This window comes from Tursiops truncatus, chromosome 17, assembly GCF_011762595.2.
Source record: "Tursiops truncatus isolate mTurTru1 chromosome 17, mTurTru1.mat.Y, whole genome shotgun sequence".
Lineage (NCBI taxonomy): Eukaryota > Metazoa > Chordata > Mammalia > Artiodactyla > Delphinidae > Tursiops > Tursiops truncatus.
The window spans coordinates 54,417,885-54,441,297 of NC_047050.1; the positions used below are offsets into that span (position 1 = coordinate 54,417,885).

Below are 23,413 nucleotides of genomic sequence, written 5' to 3' on the forward strand. Positions count from 1 at the left end.
TTGGCTGTGGGTTTGTCATATATGGCCTTTATTATGTTGAGGAAAGTTCTTCCTTTCCCATCTGGATACCTTTTTTTCTTTTTCTTGCTAAATTTTCCTAGCTATAGCATTCAGTACAATATGAATAAAAGTGGCAAGAGTAGACATGCTTATCCTTTATTCATTTTTGGAAAAAGGGATCTATTCTTTCACCATTAAGTAAGATGTTAGCTATGAGTTTTTCATAGATGCTCTTTAACAAGTTGAGGAAGTTCCTTTCTGTTCCTAGTTTTTTTGAGTGTTTTGATCATGAAAGGATTTTGGTTTTTGTCAAATGCTTTTTCTGTGTCTATTGAGATGATCCTGTGATTTTTCTTTTTAGTTATATTGATATAATGTATTACTTTAATTAATTTTCAATGATTAAACCAACCTAGCATTCCTGGGACTGATCACTTGATAATGATATATAGTTCCTTTGTATATCCATAAATTCACTTTGTTAGATTTTGGTTGTGGATTATTGTGTTCATATTCATAAAATGTATTGTTCACTGATTTTCTTTCTTTTTAAATTGTGGTAAGAACAGTTAACATGAGATTTACTTCCTAACACAATTTTAAGTGCACAGTACATTATTGTTAACCAAAGACAATGTACAGTATATCTGTACAACTTAATCATCTTGCATAATGGAAACTTTATACCCTTTGAACAGCAACTCCTCATTTACCCCTCCCCAGCCCCTGACAACCACCATTCTACTCTCTGTTTCTATGAGTTTGGCTAATTTAGATACCTCATATAAGTGAAATCATGCAACATTTGCCCTTCTATAACTGGCTTATATTGTTAGCATAATGTCCTCCACACATTCATGTTGTCGTCTATGGTAGGATTTCCTTCTTTTTCAAGGCTGGATAATATGTCATTGCATACATATTTTTTTTTTCACATTTTCATTATCCATTCATCTCTTGATGCACATTTAGGTTGTTTCCATATCTTGGCTATCGTGAATAGTACTACAATTAACATTAGAGTGCAGATATCTCTTTGAGATGCTGATTTCAATTTTTAGAATAAATACCCAGAAGAGGGATTGTTTGATCATATGGTAGTTCTATTTTTTTAATTTTTTTGTGAGCTTCCAGATTGTTTTCCGTAGGAGCTGCACCATTTTCCATTCCTGTTTTCATTGTACAGGTTCTAATTTCTCCCATATCTTCATCAACACATTTTTCTTTTTAAATTTATAATAGCTATCCTGACAGGTATGAGGTTAGATCTCATCCTGACTTTAATTAGCATTTCCTTGGTGATTAGTGATGTTGAACATCTTTTCATATACCTGTTGACAATTTGCAACAGGTGAAACATCTATTGAAGTCCTTAGCCCATTTCTAAATTGGGTTATGTGGTTTTTGTTTTTTATTAAGTTGTTTGAGTTCCTTATATATTTTGGATATTAACCCCTTATCAAATATATGGTTTGCAAATATTTTCTCCCATTCCGTAGATTGTCTTTTCATTATTTTGATTGTTTATTTTGCTGTGTAGAAGCTTTTTAGTTTGATGTAGTCTTACTTGGCTATTTTTGCTTTTGTTGCTTGTGCTTTTGGTGTTATTTCCAAGAAATCATTGCCAAGACAACTGTCCTTAAATTTTTCTCTTTGTTTTCTTCTAGGACTTTTACAATTTCAGGTCTTATAATCAAGTTTTTAATCCACTTTGAGTTGTTTTTGTGTACTGTGTAAGATAAGGGTCAAATTTCAATCTTTTGCATGTGGATATTCAGTTTTCCCTGCACTATTTGTTGAGAGACTATCCTTTCTCCATTGTGGATTCTTAATACTCTTGTTGAACATCATGTAACTGTATATGGTTGAGTATAATTCTGGGCTTTTGATTCTGTTACATTGGTCTCTATGTCTGTTTTTATGCCAGTACTATACTATTTTTTATTACTGTAGCTTTGTAATATTTTTTGAAATCAGAAAGCATGATGCTTCCCACTTTGTTGTTTTTTAAGATTGCTTTGGCTATTTGGTGTCTTTTGTGGTTCCACGTGAATTTTAGGATTATTTCCTCTATTTTGATAATGTTTATGTATTTATCTAGCCTTTTCCTCTGGGTAGTTAGCTACAATATTTAGTGATTTTGCTTGTTTTGTTTAACATTGTGTTCTTAGTACCAAGTATGGTGCTAAGAAAATAGTAGGTTTCTCAAAAATACTTACTGAATAGTGTTGAATAGAAGGAAGGGAAACAAGAAAGGGAAGAAAGAAGGAAGAGAGAGAGAGGATCAATATACAGAAAGTCTCTGGTTAACCTAGCTGGTGAAGATGATGAAGATGATGATGAAGACAATGGTGACAAAGTCAACCAACAGTGGTGATTAAATCTTAAAAAGAACTAGAGATGGTCATAAATTCTAGAATGCCAAATGCCAGATGTATTAATCATATAACAAATGGTATTCTGATTCATTTGTACTGTTGGTTTAATTAATGTTTACTGAACACAGTGTATGTGCCAGGTGTAGGTGATAGAGAGATAAAAGCATATGTTAATTGTGCTTAAGGAGGCTTAGAAAATCAGACTCTTCCATTTGGGGGAAAGAAATTAGGAAGATTAGGACCCAGTAACTGAATAAAAATAAGTGTAAATACCAATGACATGTTTCTAAACCAAAGAAAACTGAATGTTGTGACAATTGCTTTCCTACAGTGGGATTCAAAGCATAAGCCTTGTGTTTTCCTAAAGCATTTTGTTAAGCACTAAAATAAATTTTATTTTCTTTCTAATACTAAGGTGTAAGTGCCCTATAACATTATCATTTTCTTTAAAAGTAACATTTAATAAATTTGTCACTAAGCTAATTAGTCCATATTTCTGAATTAGTGTACTGCATTTGTGGCTTACTATGCCTAAAGCAAAAATTATTTTCATCACTACTATGTTAATTTTTTGATTGGGGTATGGTATTAAAGTCAAAAAAATCCTTTACTATGTTTAAATTTGTTCTAATAATTAAATGTTTGGCTAATTTTCTTACTCAAAACATCTCATTATACTCTAATAGTAAAATGTGTGTTCTATGTATAATATTTGGTGTTTAATGCATTTTTACTTTTATTTAATTCAAAATAAATGAAATGTCCCAGGGACCATTACTCTAATATAATAAAAATTTAGGCATTTCTCTATTTCAAATAATGAATGGTTATCTAAGGCAAAACAACTTCAGAGCTTGTTGATTGTATTTTAGAGCCAGATCTAAATGGAATAGCAAACACACATGCAAAAAAAAAAAGTCTAACAGTGAGTATAATCATAACCTATTTAGAATGAATAGTTCAATCCAAGACATAGATGTTTTATCAATGGCTTTAATTGGAAGAAAGGAGGTTTGCAACCACTCAAAATATTATGACTGTGTCAATGTTACAAAACATATTCTTCTTAAGAGCAGAGGGGGGAAAAGAATGAAAAACATGATGGACCTTGAATAACAGCTCAACAGTAATGCTGTATAATTGCTTTTCATCCTTTCTATCAGCAGTGAAGCTTTAAAACATTGATCAAAATGATGACTGTCACAAAGTGCTTAAAGTGTAGCACACTGTTACATTTCCTCAGCTTCTGAAATAATTATAGCATGAGCAAGCATAATGATGGTTCCCCCACCTTCACCTGCCTTCCTCAAATGGTTTTCCAGTCAAGGTAGATGGGATTAAAAGAACTCTGACATGAATGAGCTACATTAGAACATCAATGTCAAAAGATATATCACAGGCACTTGCCTCAAAAAGATGAAAATACTGTGAACGTTTCACATTAGTGCACACCAGAATTCAGACACCCTCCCTACTGACAAACACACTACTGAAATAAAGGGCACAAAGCACACCCAATGCATAAGAAAGCGCAACACAGATATGAGAAGTGTTCATTGATAATATAAGAAAGATAGCTCTTGTCTGCTAAGACTTTACAGCTAAAGAAATGATGGAGAAAGAAAAGCTTTTTACCCATTTATGGGAATAAGAAATAAAGGACTTTTTTCAAGAATTTAGTAGTTTATTCTAGATTAATATCTTAAAATCATGGTGTCATTAGAATTTAACTATATTAATTTATTCATTTAAAAATTTAAAAATAATTATTGAAATCCTAGTAAGTGCCAGGCATCGTGTAGAAACACAGGTGCTGTGCTGTTACAATAGTTGCATGTGGGGCTCCAAGCCAGGCTCTCAGCTCCTCTAATTTCAGCACAGGCATCTGGGATAGATAGTCACACATCTTTGCCAGTTTCCTATGTCAAGTGCTCACTCTGATGTCTCTCTGCTCTAGAATGCCACTCAGTTACAATTAGAGGAATTAGAAAGTAAAGGAAATTTAATGTCCTTCAAAGGGAGTCTTAACCAGTGGTGAGTGGATAAATGTTTCATCCCCCATGTTCTCTGGAAGGATAAAATAAGATACATTCAGAGTAGTTTCTCAAATGATTCCCTGAGAGTGGATTTAGCTCTTGTTCACAACAGTAACCAGATCATAAGTGCTCAATCACAGACTTTCTTTTTCACCTGTTCACCATTCTCTCCGTTTTTGTTACTCCATTCTTCCTCCCCCCACCCCCAAACTTCCAAGTGCTTGTTTCAGGACCTGCTCTCAGGAAGGAACCTAAACCAAAACAGTTGATACTGGAAGTAGCAATAGTAAATAGCCTCTTTAGATGGGATTCTGAAATTGGTTCCCTCATAGGTCAAATGGCAAGAAAGACCCCGTTACTGGTGATAAATGGGATGCTGAAAACTCCTCGTTTATGTGCTTTACCACCATGTTTTTAAAGACTCAATTGTGGAGAGTTGAATGAGAATCAGGTGGAGGGAGGCACACAGGTTTGTGTAATAGCTCTAACACGTGAAAGCTATCAGGGCAAACCCTTTATAAGCATTGTGGAGGCGGCTTACTTGTTTCAGTTGTTCCAGAAGTCTTGAGGTGGAAGGATGGCAGGCTCAGTTCAGCCAGCTATCAGCTCAGAACATGCTAGAAAATTAAGAAGGCCTTCTTGCACTGTTTATTACCTGCAACTGGAGGAGCGATAACACTGAAAAAGCAGGTCCAGGATTTAATTACAAGTGTTGAACAATTGCAAAATACATGTGGAACATTCAGCTTCTGGAGGTTTCCTGACATCAGTGCTGTGGTAGTGAGTAAGTGAGACTCTGAGAACTTGGATGGCTGGAAAGAATTGACCTGAGAATTTTGCACCTCCAGATTTTCCTGATATCTCTGGACTTTGGGAGCAGCGTCTTCCCTTCACAGAGGACAACGTAAAGAAATTACCTGAGGTGAGTCCCTTGAAATGTGTTTTTTTCCTCTGAAGGTCATTCACATCTTCAGTATTTCACTCAAATCTGTAAATATTCTCAACTCTCAGTATAGTCCAAGAAGGGAATTATAGTCTCTGCTACTAGTAAGATATCTCATCAGACAAGCTTCAGGACTGGGATAATAGGTAAATATACACTAACAGAAACTCAGAAACCTATATAGGAGTGAATATTGATAATATTTCACTGGATAAGTACATAATATAAGGCTGAAGAAGTACAGCTTTATTTACCTGGAGGCATAATTTAGAGACATAAAGTACACTCTGTGTGAACACTTAGAGCTGGTTTTAATATGATGCTGAGAGGACTACTTAAAGCTTGAAGCAGTAGTGGTTTACAATAAATGATGTGGAGATGCCAGGATCTCTCTGGCAAAATTCTAAAGAAGAGGACAAAGTGGTGGGCCTGAGAAAATAGGCTTATTATTTGAGACTGGAGTTCTCTTAACCTTTGTCCTTTAGAAGGCCCAGAGAACACTAAAGTGATATGCAATTCAAGAGAGAGGTATTTGAGAAAGTTAATGTTGGCTATTTTCCTTGGGCCAGAATTAACAGGGAGTGATACTTCCATATTTCTTGGTGTCATAGAAGCCTGGCCTCGCAGAACACAGGTGATGGCACTTAAAGGCAAGACACACATAATGGTAAAAGTAAAAATAAAGCAGAGTGGTAGGGTATCTTTACTCAAAGCAATCTGTGGCTATGGCTATTAGACCACGGTGGTCCAAGAGAGGAGAGAGATAGGCAGTAGAACAAGCCATTGCTTGACTTACTTATCCAGAATAAGTTGATATTAGTTGTTTCTATGGGAATTTGTGATACCTTGCTCAATTTCCAGATTTGAACCACTTAGAGCCAGAGCCCACTGATTAAAAGTAAGTCTAGATACTCTTGAGGATGGATCCTGAAATGTTACTACATGTATATGATATTAGTATTTTCCCAGTACTTGCATAAAGGGCTTGCAGCTATTTAAAAGAGTAATGGTACCTCCGGGAAAGGAGAATTCCTTTAGACTGTTAAATATAGGGTCTGAGCAAACACTGATATCAGTGAGACCTAAATGAAATCACGGCCCCTGTTTAAAGTTGGGTCTTATAGAGGCCAGGTGCTCTATAGAGTTCTAGTCCAAGTCCATAAAATACACAGACCCAACCTGTGGTTATTTTCTTGACTCTTACATATATATTTATGCTGGACATACTTAGCAACTGGCATTGCTTTTAGAATGATTACCTGGACTTAGAATAGAACCAAAATACAAGAAGGCCTTGAATTTACCCATTCCTGGCTAAAAAAGTAAATCAGAAACAATGTAAAACCCTAAGTAGCACTGCAGATATGAATGCTGTTCTCAAAAACTGAAAGAAGATGTGATAGACCCTATCCCTCTCAGTTGGCCTTTTTGACCCCTTCAAAATTCAGATGAATTCCGGCTAATGACACTGTGACTATGTAATCTTAGCAAGTGGTTGCCTCCATCACAGACACTGTGCTTAATGTGATAATTTTATCAGAAAAAATCAGTACAGTCCCTGGTATGTTGTATGCTTTATTGATTTAGGAAATACATAGGTAAGAGAATCAGATGTAGTTATTTGTTACGTGAGAAGGACAGCAGTAGCCTACAGATGTCTACCACTATAGGAGAATTGAAGTGTAGAATGCTAAAGTTGGGGAACATATGAATGCCTTCTGGAAATCTACTCTCATCATTTCTATGTAACGTAACATTACATTGGAGACCCTAGTCAGCACAAATTGGAAAGGAGGTAATAAAACTGCCTTTATTCATAGAAAATAAAATTGTATACATGGAAGATCCTAAGGAATCTATAGAAAGATCTGTAATAACTAATAAGCAGATTTCGCAAAGTCAGTGGATATAGGGATATTTAGAAATCATCTGTATTTTTATAACTAGAAATACACTATTGGGTAATGAAATAAAAAATACTAATGAATATAACATAAAAATATTGAATATATGTGAAGGACCAATACAAGGAACACTATCAAACATTGCAAAGAGAAATTAAAGAGAAATTAAATAGTGGAGTTTATTATGCACATGAATTGGATAACATAATTTTAAGTTATTCTCTGCAATTGATCTTTAGAATTCAAAATTCCAATTAAAATAATAGTTTTTTTCCCACCAAAATTGACAAGTTGATACAAAATTTATATGAAAATGCATTGGACCTGAAATAGCCAAAATAATTAGGAAAAATAAGAGCAAAGTTCGTACTTACACTACCTTAATTTATGTTCCAACTCAAATGTTTGTCAACAGGTAAACTGATAAACATTAAGGTATATCAGTAAAATGGAATATTACTCAACAACAACAAATACTGATACCCACAACAACAAAGATAAATCTCAAAAATATTCTGAGCTAAAGAGGCCAAATGTAAATTTGCACATACTGTATTATTTCATTTAAATTAAGTGGTTGATATGATTTCATATTAAATTTTAGAACAGACAAAACTAGAACGTAAGGACAGAAAGAAAAAGAATGGTTTCCTGGTGATTGACTGCAATGAGACACAAGAAATTTGGGGGGAATGGACATGCATACACAAGTATATATTTGTGATAATTCTTTGAGATATACACTTAAAATCACTGAATATTATTCTATGTAAATTATACCTCAGAGTTTATTTAAAATAAACGGTTAAACAAAATGAAATTTTTACTCCAGTCAAGTAAGAAACAGAAATATTGGTTGATTTTTGTGAAATAATGGAATTACTGAAAGTTGATGAATGGGTGCTATTGAAGTCACTTAATGATACTTGAAATCCATTTGTAACATTAACTATTGTTAACTTTCAACTGGAAATGTAATTTAGTGCTTTCAAATTTCGTTTTCCCACTATTGAAATCCCAAACCACCCAATCATGTTTTGTGTCTTTACACAAAACTATACCTTTTCCAGTGAATAATATTTTATAAAAATAGAAATACAGTGAAGTAGAAAAAAGGATACCTCAACTTTTAGTTGTATTTAAAAAATTTTTTGTTAGACATCTTAATGGCTACAGTAATGTCATACTTTAACATAACTTGAAAATAATGAAATCAAAATAAGCTTCTCCTAATTTACTCTTTATACAGTGTATGAGGTTAATCATTAGATGGTGCAAACCGCAGATTGTGTGCGAAGTATGTGTCTGAGAGTATGAGAACTTACAAAATTCTAAACCTTGCAAACTGGATGAAATATGATTAAAGTACCTATAATTTAAAAAGATAAAACGTAATGCATTATATTGTATCTTGCATAAAGAAAGGCTGTTGAAATAATAGCATAGGATTGTCAGATTGCAATATAGAACAAGTATTAACAATCAGATTTTCTCCTCTAGGACAACATGGAACTAGATAGAGGTCACTTTTATCTATGCCACAGCATTCAGGTGGACCAGACAAACCCTTTGCTGCTGTTCTTACTGTCTCACCTTTTAGCGCTTGCTTGGAACTTGCCTGTTTCCTAAATCTTAGTTCAATCTGATGTTCTGCCAATAAGTCCTTTTTTGGCTTAAACTTGTTAGATTAACTTTCTGGCAGGTGCACTTGCATACCTCTTTACTAGACTACAACGTCTTCAGGGAGCAGAAAACACGATTGTATTTATCATCTTATTCCCAGTGATACAGGATAGGCTTAGTGACTAATGCATGGCTTAAACTCAATAAATGTTTGAAGGATGTACACATGAATGAATATAAGAATGGTATGCATAGAACATTTTTTTGTGAAACTGTAAGTTGTACTGTATAGTTACAGTGTGAGTACGTTAAAAGGAATAATGGGATATAAAAATTGGAATTGTTGGTAATAATCACAATGTGGACAGATTTTAAAAAAACAGATTGAGATGTTTGTGTTTAATTTATTGGCAAGATAATACTAATGAATCAATTAGTGTTATTTTTAAAGTAATATATCAGAAGTAGTATATAGGATGAATTTGAGAGATTTTTCATGGGGAAAAATAACAGTTTCGGTTACTGTTTTTCCATCAGTTGTCTCAACATAACACACTGGTTAGGATGATACATTTGTTAAAAAGAAAAAAAGGCAAGGATTAAAACTAACACACTTGGAAATGTACACTCAAAATCTAAATTATTGTTTGGAATAAGCAACAACAAAATCATAGAATACCCATGGGTCTTCCATTATGTATAACAAGGGAAAAAAATCCATTGTTCTTGGTGAGAGGTAATTAAGATGAAACAACTAAGATGAGTGTGTTTCTGAACTGGGTGTTTGATCATATCACTCCCTTGATACGTAGCGATACATATCACTCCCAATAAATGCATAATTAAATTCAGTTGTCTTGACATTACAAATTCATATCCTTAACTTCCCACACACTCACCTATTTTCCAGTCCTACAAAACCCATGAGCTTCCAGCAATCAACTTTCTCAGTATTCTTGAACCATTTTGATAGATGGGAAAATTCAGAGTCATTGTTTCTTAAGTGACTTTCCTAGTCAATTCCATATAAAATGTCCAGTGTATGGAGAGATTTGTTCACAATATTTCCTTGCTATTCTTTTTTTTTTCTTTTTTCCTTTAACATCTTTACTGGAATATAATTGCTTTACAATCTTGTGTTAGTTTCTGCTGTATAACAAAGTGAATCAGCTATATGCATACATATATCCCCATATCCCCTCCTTCTTGCATCTCCCTGCCACCCTCCCTATCCCACCCCTCTAGGTGGTCGCAGAGCACCGAGCTGATCTCCCTGTGCTATGCAGCTGCTACCCACTAGCTATCTATTTTACATTTGGTAGTGTAATATGTCAGTGTTACTCTCTCACTTCGTCTCAGCTTACCCTTCCCCCTCCCCATGTCCTCAAGTCCATTCTCTACATCTGTCTTTTTTTTTTTTTTTAGATTCCATATATATGTGTTAGCATACAGTATTTGTTTTTCTCTTTCTGACTTACTTCACTCGGTATGACAGACTCTAGGTCCATCCACCTCACTACAAATAACTCAATTTCGTTTCTTTTTATGGCTGAGTAATATTCCATTGTATATATGTGCCACATCTTCTTTATCCATTCATCTGTCGATGGACACTTAGGTTGCTTCCATGTCCTGGCTACTGTAAACAGAGCTGCAATGAATATTGTGGTACATGACTCTTTTTGAATTATGGTTTTTTCAGGGTGTATGCCCGGTAGTGGGATTGCTGGGTCATATGGTACTACTATTTGTAGATTTTTAAGGAACCTCCATACTGTTCTCCATAGTGGCTGTATCAATTTACTTTCCCACCAACAGTGTATGAGGGTTCCCTTTTGTCCACACTCTCTCCAGCATTTATTGTTTGTAGATTTTTTGATGATGGCCATTCTGACTGGTGTGAGGTGATACGCCATTGTAGTTTTGATTTGCATTTCTCTAATGATTAATGATGTTGAGCATTCTTTCATGTGTTTCTTGGCAATCTGTATATCTTCTTTGGAGAAATGTCTATTTAGGTCTTCTGCCCATTTTTGGATTGGGTTGTTTGTTTTTTTGTTATTGAGCTGCATGAGCTGCTTGTAAATTTTGGAGATTAATGCTTTGTCAGTTGCTTCATTTGCAAATATTTTCTCCCATTCTGAGGGTTGTCTTTTGGTCTTGTTTATGGTTTCCTTTGCTGTGCAAAAGCTTTTAAGTTTCATTAGGTCCCACTTGTTTCTTTTTGTTTTTATTTCCATTTCTGTAGGAGGTGGGTCAAAAAGGATCTTGCTGTGATTTATGTCATACAGTATTCTCCCTATGTTTTCCTCTAAGAGTTTGATAGTGTCTGGCCTTACATTTAGGTCTTTAATCCATTTTGAGTCAATAAGTGGTGCTGGGAAAACTGGACAGCTACATGTAAAAGAATAAAACTAGAACACTCCCTGACACCATACACAGAAATGCCGAAATCTTGTTTTTCCCTTCAGTCACCTGTTTTTCTCTAGATTTGAGGTTAGTTCTTTGCCTTTTGCAATCACAGTTCCCTCATGTAAGTAGTTTTCAGCTGTGAGTGTAGAAATACTACTTTCCGGCTCTCAGTATCTCTGAGCTGAAACTAAAATTTCCCTATGGAACTATTTTGAACATAAAGTTTATAGGAAGCTGTGTATAGAGTTGAAATTTCTTATATTTTAGAATCCATATAGTTGGTTCAAGTACCATTTCTTCCCTTTACATATACATGTATCTATGTAGATAACTTGACTTCTGATCAACACCAAGAGGAAGCTGATACTAACCTTGTAGAGCTATCATGAGACTTAAATTACTACAAGGAATATAAAAATCTAGGGCAAAGAAAGCACCCATTAAATATTTTAAACATTTTTTAATTTTTAATTTTAAAATTGTTTGGAGTATAGTTGACTTACAGTATTGTTAGTTTCAAGTGTACGGCATAGTGATTCAATTATACATATGCATATATTCTTTCTCAGATTCTTTTCCCTGTGCTATACAGTAGGTCCTTGTTTGGTTATCTATTTTATATATAGTACTGTGTGTATGTCAACCAGAAATTGATCACACCCCCGCCACCATATTTCACCTTTGGTGACCACAAGTTTGTTTGCAAAATCTGTGAGTTCGTTTCTGTTTTGTAAATAAGCTCATTTATATCATTAAAAAAAAGATTCCACATATGAATGGTATCATATGATATTTGTCTTTCTCTGTCTGATTTACTTCACTTAGTATGATAATCTCTAGGTCCATCCATGTTGCTGCAAATGACATTATTTCATTCTTTTTTTATGGCTGAGTAACACTCCATTGTATATATGTACCACATCTTCTTTATCCATTCCTCTGTTGATGGATATTTAGGTTGCTTCCATGTCTGGCTATTGTACACAGAGCTGCAGTGAACATTGGGGTGCATGTATCTTTTCAAATTATGGCTTTCTCTGCATATATGGCCCAGGAGTGGGATTGTTGGATCATATGATAGTTCTATTTGTTTCTTTCTCTTGCTATGGCAAAATTTTAACTTTAAATCATTTGTGTCTGTGTGCCCTAATAAAATACTGAATTTTCTGAGAGTAGGATCCCTGTCTTATTTAGATTAGATACATCAACTCCTTGCTTAGAGTTTGGAACATAATTTTTTTGCTGAAAAAATATTCTATTCATCCAGATATGTCTAAAGCTAAGTAGTCAGTGGTGCTTAGGAAAAGATTTATGAGATGTATTTTTGGTATTAAAAGCTCCTACAAAAGGACCATAACATTAAATCGTCAGGAAAATCACACCCAGAGCAGTGAACCATCTTTAAGATGTAAATTTTCCTATCTGCAGACCTTTAGGGAATGATGAGTAGACAACACAGATTTTGCTGTTAGATAACCTTGGTTTTGGTCTTGATTTCTCCAAGTCATACGAATGTAGGCATATAAGTTAACCTCTCTATGGTTTTGGTTTTTCTTGTCTGTACCTCACAGAAATTTTGAGAATTAGAAATAACTTATGTAAAGTTTCTGGCACACAGTAATGCTTAATACATATGTCATTCTTAGTTTTTACATAAAATCTCATCCTGAGGGAATCATGTTTTTTTAGTATAAAAGATTTTACATGGTTTAAAAAAAAGTGCTCTATGTACAAAAGGAGCTCTATTTTCAGAATGTAGGAAAAGATACATGTATTGACTGATAGAAAATTGGTTCTGTGGAGAATGTGAATTCTTTTAAAATCATGTTTCTTGTGCCGACAGTCAAGGTGCTAAAACAACTATGCTGAAAAATTTATAACAGCCAATTCTGAAAACATATCTAAATATGCCTGTGTTTCTATCTGTAAATTTTAAATGAAGATAAGTGTTAGACTTATATACAGTAGCTGGAAGTCTATCAAATGATCTCTCCAGATTTACTGTTAAGGTTCTGCTTCATGAAAGGTAAAAAAAATCACAAAATTCACTTTTTAAAAATGGGAGGGGGATAGGGAAGAAGAAATTTTCTGATATTGTGGAATATTTATAGCCACAGACTATGAAGGAGACTCCAGAGAATATTGGGCTGGTTTATTCCATGCCTTCAGACAGAAACAAATAATAGCATTTCTGAGACAAATGTATTTCTATTATGTAATAAAAGATACCAATTTTTCCAATATCTGTCAGTTAAGATATTTGTTATTAAAATTTTTATTGCTTTAGCTTGTTAATAAACTTCTTTTTGGTTTTTCCACAGTGTTTTCTTATCATTAAAATATTTCATTTTTTTAGATTTAATTTATTATATCATAAATTCCAAAAATTTCTTCTGGAGTTATGGTCAAATAATTTATTAAAAGCTTTTTTTTTAAAAAAAACTTTTTAGTCATGCTTTTTGAATTTCTAATTCCTAACCATTTTTTTATGTATGGTGAAACATTTACATTTGAAAAGGAAATAAAAACAGATTTATCTATCTAGACAAGAAGAAAAATAATCACTAAATGTTAATTGCTTAAATATTTATAGATGGCAGGTTACTTTCTCTTTTATTCTAGGTAATTCTCACAGCATTTCTGGAGGTAGAAAAATAACTTACACAATATCACTTAATTAAAAAATGGAAAAACAATGACTCATGCCAGGGATGTATTCAAATCCAAGATTTACCCACTAAATATATCTGCTATACCTCCCATAACCCCTTCGATTTTTCCATGTCATTTTAAGGTTTACAATTTAAAGTTTACAACTGTACTGATGACAAATATTTCACTTTGGGCTCAATTTTGACATTCAAAGTTTTGGTCACTATAGTTTTCATTTGCTGTTAATATTGCTACATATTCTTGCATAGTATTATTTTCTTTTCCAAATCATCAAGGTAATATAAATCAAAACTCTGACCTTCAAATATATGAACGGAATTTTTTTCATAAAGCTCTTGGTTTTTTATTAAACATGGATTCATATAGAACATGAATCATTATGTTACCAACTTTAACAGGGAACTGTTGCTATATAAAATCCTTTAGCCAGTTTTCTATTCTCATACTTTGCTGCCCACAAACCTGGACATCCCCTCCCCTTCCCTCCCTTTAGCCCTTTACTTTTTTGTCAACACAATGTTCATGCTTTCATGCAATATAACTTGTCTAGAATAGGCACCTAACGCATAAATCACATGTCACATCAGTAGAGAATATGGAGTTTCAATCTGTAATGAGAAATAAATCTGTGGGAAGAAAATTGTAGTGTGTAAGTGGAAATTTTTACATCTTATACAAATATTCATTTTTGAAAAGTGTCTTACCATTTACTGTAAACATTGCTGAAATTCAAATTTGATTGGTTTCTGACTTCCTTGGAAAACAATGCAGTAGGGCTGACTTGATTTCTTTTACATAGCTTCAAACATAGGCACTTACTACACTTTAAGAACCAGCATAGAATGCAACCAGACCTTAATGTCACTTATGTAACCCTAATCCCCTCTCCTTTTCTTCCCTTTTATAAGACTACAAGAAAATATGTGATTTTATTTTAATCAATAGTAATGATAACATGCATTTTGTTAGGTTTCTGTAAGATCTGTAATTTTACTTTGTATTATTATAAGTAACTCTATCATAGGTTTATCTCAAACGATATCTGCCATCGTTTCAGGGTGTTATTCGGAAATCTAATGGCCTTCTCTCATTTTACTCATGAGAGCATTGTTCTCATTCTCAAAAATGAATCTTAAAAAGAAGCATATGTTCAACATTTCTTTTAGTAAAGGATGACAGTTAAATGTCTAAAGGCGGAAAGAGTGGATCAAAGTAGAGAGGAAATAGAGATGGATGTACTTAGTTGTTGAATAAGAGGTTCAGCCATGAAAGTTATCTGGAAAGCTCCCAAGGATACAAAGTCTAAAGAGGAGCTAATTAGAATAAATGTCAGCATCACTGCCTAATTGTGATCATTTTCCTCCAGCACCTACTTGATCTCACTTTAATCCTCACAGTCTAAATATATAATAATGGTCAGTTTTAGCAATTACTTTGCTAAAGCTAATCCATCAACAACATTTAGAGAAACCAAGGGATCTAGAAGGGATTTTGTTTTTGTAAAATAGAGGTTGCTTCTTTACTTTTTAACCTTAAGCATAGATTGAGCATTGACCCAACTCATTTTCTAGTTGGGAGATGAGTTTTCATAACCTTGTGGTATTACCTAGGATACCAAGCCCTTGTGACATTTAGACACCTGCATAATTTTTCCATGTACATTATGTCCAGTCACTTGTGAGACAAATCAAAGAAAATCATTTAACCAAATGAGATTCTGATGAAATGAAGATTGTAAAATAATATTTTGATGATTTTTAAGTATTTTCAAATTATTCTGAAAAACTGCCTTTCTCCAGTATAATTTTTGAAATCAGTTTTGTCCCACATAGTGTCAATCGTTTATTGCTTCTAGTTTGTAACTTAATCCTATTATCAAAACACTACGGCTGACTTTTATGACTTTTTGATGTTGTTGACTATGATGTTGATGCTGATGAGAAAAAAATAATTCGTTCTAATTTATGTAATAAAGTCACTAGTAATTTTTTAATGAAAGCTTTCAAATAAGATTTTGATAGTTATATAATCAAGCAAGTGAACTAAATCCTAATAAAATTTTCTAATTGTATAAAAATAATTTTTATGTCAGAAATAGTCATTGTATAAAACTATTTGTTTATTTTTCTAACCTGTTTGATCTCCAGAATTCATTTCAGTAAATGATACTGTGATTGAATTAGTGTCTTGTTACCATCTCCAAGCTGGAGTCCTGGGTGGATTTTCAGAAGTGTGTTCTTCCTCATTGAGCTCATGGTTGGAGAGTGTATGGGAGGTAATGGAGTAAGTGGACATCATGATCATGTGCTCACTTATGCACATCTTCTGCTTGGTTCCATGTGGAGTAACAAGGGATCTTATGTTAGTGGATCACTATATAAATCTTTAGATAGTGATGTTGGCTAAGGTCCTATAAGAAAGAAAGGCAAATCCATATTCAGAATGGGCATCAGTTCTAATCATCATGAAAGGAGTCCACTGCTGAAAGGAGTCCCATGTAATCACCGTACTACCAAGTCGCTCACTAGTATCTTCTAGGCATGATCCATAACAGATCTTATGCACTGGATTCTGTTGGATATTCAGAGGCATCAGCAGCTAGATTAGCCTTGGTAAGTGGGTGTAGCTCTATTGCTCTCTTCATGGGCCCATTGTAACAGCACTGCTGTTGCTGAAGACAGGCTGACTGACCTGAATTTGTTGAATCAAAGCTTTACCAATAGGGAGATTTCACCTCACTGCTGGCTTTCAGGGTCATACCTGAGTGTGGCTGTAGTATAGAAGGAGTGTATCTTCAGTTTGCATTCATATGTGAGCTGACCCACATACAAACCAAACTCATCCTTGCTCTTTCTCCTGTTTCCCCTGCTCATCATCTGTTTTAAGTGCTCCCCTGGCACCCATAGGTGTGACATGAGGGAGAAGTATTGGGACAACATTGGAGGACATGGGAGTCTGAATCCCTTGCTTGTGAAGTTAATTTCTGCTCTCTGGACCTACCTGTACCGTATGCTTCCTAGAACACTTCTGTCTTGTGATGAATTGCTGCTGGGCCTCCCCAATCTTTTGACCTGGTAACTTGTTAGGTCTGATAGAATGCCTATTCATGATGGGCATTCTTTTTTTTTAATTGAATTATAATTGGTATAGCATTTAGGTTACAATGTAATAATTTGAGATTTATATGCATTGCAAAATTATCACCACAATGTCTAGTTACTGTCTGTCACCATACAAAGTTAAAATATTTTTTCTTGTGATGAACATTTTTAAGATTTACTTTCTTAGAACTTTTAAATTTGCAAAACAATATTACTGACTATAGTCACCATGCTGTACATTATATCCCCATGACTTATTTTATAACTGGAAGTATGTACATTTTGATCCCTTTCACCCATTTTGCATACTCATGATTGGCATTCTTTTTTTTTTTTTTTTTTTTCTTTCGGTACGCGGGCCTCTCACTGTTGTGGCCTCTCTGGTTGTGGAGCACAGGCTCCGGACGCTCAGGCTCAGCGGCCATGGCTCACGGGCCCAGCCGCTCCGCGGCATGTGGGATCTTCCCGTACTGGGGCACGAACCCGTGTCCCTTGCATCGGCAGGCAGACTCTCAACCACTGCGCCACCAGGGAAGCCCTGACTGGCATTCTTAACTGAAATTCACTTGATATCTCTTAATCAACTGTTCCATCTTTACAAGTGCACAGTAGAATGCCAGGTGTTGTTTTCACATGATGGCGTGACTTTAGAAAATTGAAGCTTTACCAAGATGATGCTCTCACAGGATCTTGACATACATTCTAAGGGGTATTATTCCTTCAGAGTCATTTAACCCAAGTAGAAGGGCCCAAGTAGAAGAATCATAACCTATGTCTGCCGCTGATACTTTTTCTGGCTCTGGGTCCCACCAAAAGTTCTCAGCCTTCCAAATCACCTGGCAAATGAGGCAAAACAATAATTCCCAGTGTGAGATATGCTATATCCAGAATACAAAATGTCTCCCAGGTTATGTGCTTCCTTTGTAGTTGTGAGTAGTGCAAGATGCAATCTATAGTTCTTTACTTTTGAGAAAAGCATACCCCAGTCCATTCGACAACTAAGAACTTCACTGGTGTGACACATCCCATAGCTTTTTAGAGTTTTCCTCTGGGACACATGGACCTTACCAATCCTCAAACATACTTGCTCTTTTTGCTCAGTTGGTTTGATTATCATGCCATTGATACAGTGGACCAGTCTGATAGTTTGCAGAATATATTAACGGTCTAGAATTCTTGAGAGTATTTTATGAGGGAAGGAGAGAGAGTTAACATAGTCCTGTTCCATGTAAACTGATTCTGGTCCTTTTTCGCAGTAAGGCTTGAGAAGAATACATTGAGCAGATCAATTACTACATACCTCGTACCCAAGGCAATGTTACTAAGCTCTTGAAGAGATAACTCCTCTTGTACAGCCACAGTGTAGATACAACTCGCTTAAATTTGAGGGAATTGTCATTCACTAGGATCCATCTTGCTTTTGAAAGGGCTGACATGATGAATAACTGAGGATACAATAGAGACCACAGTCTTGGAATTCTTTAGTTAAAGGTGGCACTGACCTCTCCTGTTTCCTCTGGCTTGTGATATCATTTTAATATCTTGCCTGGTATGGGGGGGGATGGGTAGTTTTGCAGGCCTTACCTGCAAAAAGTTCTTACTACATAGACTAAGGATCCAATTTGGGTATTGGTTTACTGAGAAGAATGTTCAGTTAAACTTACACTTAGGGATTGGGGAAATGAGGATTCTGTGATAGTGAGTCTGTGAGGTTAGTGGAACCTGCTATAAGCCAGACCTGGGTCAGTTCTTTCCTTACTACTTAGTCCCCACATTCTGTCAGTCTAGCAGGAGTGATGATGCTGCAGGTACCATATATCAGTGTCATCTAGGGCTCTGTCCATCAATCCTCCAAATATTTATGTATTCCCAGTCCCTAGTATATCATTTCCAGAGTAAAGGGTCCTGGATCTTTTTTGGGAAGAGGCTAGGTGAATTATTAGTATTTACACATATTATTGCATTTCAGTGTCCTTCCTTCTGGGAACTTGGACCTTCCTTCAGGCAAATAGTTTTGGGCCTGAAAACTGGTCCAGGACCTGAAAGCAGGCAGAGCATCATGAATTTTTGAGTGACTGTCCTTAGCTTCCTGATCATGCCTCCTTAATTTACCTTGATTTTTAAGATTGATTATACAAATTGAGCCATCAGTCTTGCCCTACATATCTTTCCCCTAAGGATGCTGTATCCAATTAAAAACCTCTATGGCTTGATGTCAGCCTTCACCCCACTTTTACTATGACATTGTTGTTTATTGCAATAATTTATCACATGACCTTCTTTCTGTCAGGAAACACCCATTACCATCCACATTGCTATCAGGGAACCCAGTTCTGTAACAGCTTTTCCAATGGTCAGACCTGAACTACAGTCTTACAGAGAAACTTGTGCTCAATTTCTCACCAGTGCATGCCTTATTGACTGGGTAAATGAAGTGTTCTTTAGGTGTCCTTTAAAATATAGTTGACTAGTGGTTTCCAGCTTTACATAATAGATACCCACTTCAACATTCCATTTGGCCGAGATTCTCAATTCCTTTTTACACTGCCTGCTGTAGTAGTTATGGCTTTTATTTTTTACTTAGTGTGAGACATTGTCTTCTCTGGGCTTTCTACTCCATTCTACCAGGTTAAAACTATCTCTTGTATCTTAGACAGTGTTTGAAATAGAGTTTCATAAGAAATTGTTCCCAATTTTATAAAGTGTCTCTTACCTAACTTTATGTCACGATACCCTTGACATCAGATTTTCTGCATTAAATCCCTTACATAAGCTCTATATTCCTTTCACTCCCTTAGTACATCACGTGCCATCCAAGCTGAGTTATGTTGCCACTTAATACTGGTTATTGCTCTCATAGACAAAACTGGAGGAGAGGTAGACATTCTGTGGAGGACACATGTTATCTCTTAATGCAGCAACTGGTAGATTTTCTTCAGACAAGGTGCAAGCTTTTAACATGGAGGTATCCTGGAGGATTCTGGGGAGTACGGAGATTTAGGGGATGGGGATTTAGGAGATTCTGCGGTCTGAGAATGTTTAAGAGCACATGGAGATTTCAGATGTTCACGTGCATTGTCACAGATGTCTCCATCCCAAGTATAAGGGTCTCACTCCTTCCCAGTTAGAGCCCCATGATGGTGTAATGGAATTGTTATATATGAGGATTCAGTCTTCTCTGGAGCTGCATTTCCATTATAACTAAGAGATGACCTTAAGCTTCAGCTTCTGCCTTCCAGCTGCAGGAGATAAAAGTTTCCATTTCTGTTGCCAAGGAGGCTCTATGGCTTTTAAGCACATGGTCTTATATTAGTGATGAATTAACACAAGCTTTTGCTGTCTTTCTCCAGTTCATTGATCACCCCTAGCAACACCTCTGGCAATTATGTTTCTCATAAATACTACTTCCCCTGAACCTGTCAGATACCTAAGATGTTGATGGTTCAGTGCCTTCGTTTCACTGTATACCATTCAAGGTCACCATTGGTGAGAGTATTAACAATTACACAGCTGTCTCATTCCAGAGGCTATCAGCACTTCACCTATCCCAGCAATGGGGTTCTAATTGCCAATAAACAGGCCAATGAATAATCCATCTTCAAAATCCCATTTTTATAAACTGCTTCCTCCTCCTAACACCATCAGTTATTAACCTGGTTCTGCAGAAAACTGAGTTTTAGGAATATTGGGAAATACTTTTGGGAACAATACCTTTTAAGAGGTTGAAAGAAACAGGATTGCGCAGAAGGAAAAATCAACCTGCAGTGCAGTAGCATCAAAATTCTCAGCCAGTCCTATGGATAGCTCTTCAGAGATATCCTGCACTGAATCTGAGGGATAGAAGGGAAGAGGAGGCCTTGTTCCCTTGTATTAAGCCGTCATTGGAAGCAGTCCACCCCTGGGGAGGAAGAAGAACTTTGGGCAAGCAACTCCCTTTGCCTAAGAATAACTTCTGCAGGAATTCACCTGTGATCAATTAACAGGTAACACCTTCAGTCCTGGAGGGAGTATCTGAGTGGTAAACCACAGTATTTGCTGCAGGACCCATGGTGAAATAGTTTGACTATAATTTTGTTCCATATACCCAGATCTAAAATCTTTCATTTCTTCTCCCCTTCTCCTACACATAAATCTCTTGCAGAGTAAGACCTGCCCTGGCAATTTTCACATAGAATACCAGAACTTTTGAATTCTTAAGACAGGTTATTCAAAAGATGAGAAAATGTAGCAGGAGCTGCATTAAGATTTCTCAATTGCCTCATTTTAGCTCCCCAATCATATAGGTTATACCTTTCCCATGAAGAGAGAGGAGTATGTTATTAGTGAGTAGCTAAAAATAATGGAAATAAACTGGGAAAAAAATGAAGAAAGGAATTCCAGTTTCCAGGTTTTTTTTTTGTTTTTGTTTTTTTTAACTCAGTGGTTCTTAAATGTGGCAGCACATTAGAATCATCTCAAGTGTATTTTAAAATATGCCAGTACCTGGGTCCACCACTGACCAGTTAGATCAGAATTTCTGAGAGTGGTTCTCAGAGACCTTTAGGTTATAAATGCTTACTAAGTAATTGTAGAGTGTGGTCAGTATTGCTTACTACATTGGGCTTATCAGTTAAGTTACAATCAACCAACCACTATTGTAGCTGCATTCCTGAGAAGAGACCAGTAGTCGAAATCCATGTTTATAACTCTACTCTGCCAGTATCGACCACTGCTCTTTTGTGTATCTTTCTGGAACCAAGAGAGGTAGTTTTTTTATTTTGTCCTTGGTAGGCTGTGACATGGATTGAGGATATACTGTTTCCCAAACAGAAAATATATTCTCTCTTCTATCTACTATTTTGAATGAGTCCCAAACAGAAGTTATATGACAAGTGTAAATGGCAGCATAAAAATTCTACAAATATTTAAAACTTATCAGTGTTAAAGAATAATGAAATCATCGAGTCCTCTAAAAATATTAAGGTCTCTTGGAGAAATCAGAGTTCAAGGAATAAAATATCGTCTTTTTGTAAGTTAAAGAAATAAAAGTTCACACATGTAAACAAGCATTTAAATGAATTAAGATCTTAATTTTTTATCCTATTCAATTTCAGCCAAAAGAATCTCACTGAGATGCCTGGGTCGAATTGGAATTTCCTTAATCTCTTGTAATATATATAATCTTGTAAGAGCTCTGAAGATGATCTTATCACCAAATCTCTAATGTGTAATTTTCAACCCTAAAGGATTTATTAGATAATTTAATGTTTTTATACACTAGCCTTCAAACAGAAAGTCTTGCAAATACAAAGTCCCGACTCCTTAACACAGCTAATAATCTTTCCAGGCTCACTTTATATTTCCAGTCAAAGACCATAGCAGTGAATTAGTCATCTCAGATGGAATGAGGTAGAGAGAAAGAGAAGAAACAATTCTTGATTTCAGCCTTGTCTGGAAGAGTACAAGTGTGCAAGTTGTCCAGAATCCACAATTCATAAATTTAAACTATGAGAGTTACCTATCAAGAGGTTCATTTAAATATCATATGTACAATCTAGAGGAAAAAATTGTTCAAATTTCCTTGCTCTCTCAGTGCATGAGCCTTAAACATATTTTTTCTTACACAATTTAGAAAAATATTCTTTAGTGATGTGAATCCTATTTAAGGTATCATTTTCCCCATATGTGATATTTAATATTTCTTATATAAATGAAGTTTTTGATACAGGAGGTCTGGGCTCTAGTCTAAGATGATCATATCTAACAAGCTCCTAGGTGATGCTGAAGATGTCAGTCTGAGGATACCTTGACTAACCAGGACTTAAAGCAGTCTTACTGCTTAATTACACTGCAGTCTTAGTACCAGCAGCATGAACAGTGCCTGCGAGTGTGTCAGAAATCCAAATTCTCAGGCCCTATGCCAGACGTTTTATAACAGACTCTTTGAAGGTTAGGGCCCAGTAATCTTTTTTTTTTTTTTTTTTTTTTTTCGGTAAATGGGCCCCTCACCACTGTGGCCTCTCCTGCTGCGGAGCACAGGCTCTGGACGCAGAGGCCCAGCGGCCGTGGCTCACGGGCCCAGCCGCTCTGCGGCATGTGGGATCTTCCTGGACCGGGGCACGAACCCGTGTCCCCTGCATCGGCAGGCAGACTCTCAACCACTGCGCCACCAGGGAAGCCCCCCAGTAATCTTTTGAAAAGTTATTTGATGATTCTGTTGGATATTAATTTGAAAATTATTACTTTAAGGTATTAGTTTCCTAATACTTTAGGAACAGTTGACTGTTCCTTTTAATTTTAGATATTCCTGTTACTTTTTGTAACAGCTATATTGAGGTTAATTGATATAAACTGCAGATATTTA

At 35.5% G+C, this 23,413-nt stretch overlaps 1 long non-coding RNA gene across 1 annotated transcript in view; it reads left to right on the forward strand.

Annotated features, from left to right (window-relative positions):
- The window catches only part of LOC141276863 (uncharacterized), a 64,549-nt gene that overhangs the window by 15,357 nt on the left and 25,779 nt on the right, over window positions 1-23,413 (forward strand). The window contains exon 2 of the long non-coding RNA XR_012327113.1: window positions 5,263-5,336. This is a non-coding gene — a long non-coding RNA (uncharacterized lncRNA). The remainder of the gene's footprint in view (window positions 1-5,262; window positions 5,337-23,413) is intronic.